We start from the raw sequence: 2,219 nt of genomic DNA, 5'->3' as shown, positions 1-2,219 counted from the left end.
TCAATTTGTCAGGGAGACGTCTGAGAGGAGATGAGGTTGATATTATTATCATTATTATTATTATTATCATTATTTTTAATGGTATTTGTTAAGTGCTTATTATGTGCCAAAAACCATGCTAAGCACTGCGGTAAAGGCAAGATAATCAAGTTGGACACAATCCCTGTCCATAGTGGAGCTCACAGTCTAAGTGGGGGGGAGGAGGATTCGGTCAGTGAGTCTGACAGGGATTAGGGTAAATTAAAAATTATGGTATTTGTTAAGTACTTACCACATGTCAAGCACTGTTATAAGCATTGGGGTAGATATAAGTTTATCAGATTGAATCTCACAGTCTAAATAAACAGGTATTGAATCCCCATTTTTACAGATGAAGAAACAGAAGTAGAGAAGTTAAGTAATGTGCTCAAGGGCAAGATTTGTGTCTCCCAACTCTGTTGGGCTCTTCCAAGCGCTTAGTACATTGCTCTGCACACAGTGGATGTTTGATAAATACAACTGGTTGATTGTTTTATCAAGCAATGGTACTTAATGAGTGCTTACTGTGTGTAGAGCTGAGGGGAAGGAGCTGTTAGGAAAAACTTGTGAGCCCCGTGTGAGATAGGGATTGTGTCCAACCTTATTATCTTCTATCTACCCCAGCCCTTAATATAATGCTTGGCACCTAGTAAGCACTTAACAAATACCACAACTATTATTATATCTTAGAGGTTAGTAGAGTGCTTGGCACATAATAAGCACTTAAATAATTATTATTATTATTATGGTATTCGTTAAGTACTTATTATGTGCCAAGCACTGTGCTAAGTGCTGGGGTAGATTCAAGGTAATCAGGTTGTCCCATGTGGGGCTCACAGTCTTAAACCCCATTTTACAGGTGAGGAACTGAGGCACAGAGAAGTTAAGTGACTTTCCCAAAGTCACACAGCTGATAAGTGGCAGAGTCAAAATTAGAACCCATGACCCCTGGCTCCCAAGCCTGTGCTCTTTCATTCATTCATTCATTCATTCAATCGTATTTATTGAGCGCTTATTGTGTGCAGAGCACTGTACTAAGCGCTTGGGAAGTACAAGTTGGCAACATATAGAGATGGTGCCTACCCAACAGTGGGGACTAAGCCATGCTGCTCATCATTATTATTATTATTAAAGGGGCAGAGGCAGAGATCAATGAGGATGGTGTTTAGTCTTGCCCTCTCCATGGGACACTTATTAATTCACTTGGTGTGCTGTCAGTTAATTAGACCTGGGTTCTAATCCAACTCCACCACTAGTCTGAGTGTGACCTTGGGCAAGTCACTTCTCTGTGCCTCAGTTCCCTCATCTGTAAAATGGGGGGTTAATACCCGCTCTTCCTCCTAATTGAACTGTGAGCTCCATGTGGGACGTGATTATCTTGTATCTACCCGAGTTTTTCCCCTCTCGGGGTCGCGCCTGGAGAGTTTCCAGTCCTCTACCAGTCTCGGCTACGGGAGGGAGAGTCAAGCACAGGTCTACCCAGCACGTGCCTAGCTTGGCGAGTGGAAGGCAATCTGCTACAGGTCAAAACTCACCCATGCTGGGCAAGTCGAGGGCAGAGATTCAAGTTTACTGTGCGGAAGGAGGCGATGGCAAACCACTTCCAGATATTTACCAAGAAAACTCTATGGATACATTACCTGAACAATTGCGGATGGAGAGCGGGCATTCTGGGAGAGGTGTGTCTGTGGTGTCGCTATCGGTCGGAAACGACTCAATGGCATAAGACAAGGCCCCAGGGCTTAGTACGGTGTTTGGCATACAGTAATCGCTTAACAAATATCACAATCATTATTATTAGTAGTAGTAGTTGGAGTTGGAGAAGCAGCATGGCTCAGTGGAAAGAGCCCGGGCTTTGGAGTCAGAGGTCATGGGCTCGAATTCCGGCTCCGCCACATGTCTGCTGTTGGGCAAGTCACTTCAATCAATCAATCAATCAATCGTATTCATTGAGCGCTTACTGTGTGCAGAGCACTGTACTAAGCACTTGGGAAGTACAAGTTGGCAACATATAGAGACAGTCTCTACCCAACAGTGGGCTCACAGTCTAGAAGGGGGAGACAGAGAACAAAACCAAACATATTAACAAAATAAAATAAATTGAATAGATATGTACACTTCTCTGAGCCTCAGTTACCTCATCTGTAAAATGGGGATTAAGACTGTGAGCCCCACGTGGGAGAACTTGATCACCTTGTATT

Source organism: Tachyglossus aculeatus, chromosome X1 (assembly GCF_015852505.1).
Source record: "Tachyglossus aculeatus isolate mTacAcu1 chromosome X1, mTacAcu1.pri, whole genome shotgun sequence".
Classification (NCBI taxonomy): Eukaryota; Metazoa; Chordata; class Mammalia; order Monotremata; family Tachyglossidae; genus Tachyglossus; species Tachyglossus aculeatus.
This window is presented reverse-complemented; position numbering follows the sequence as displayed.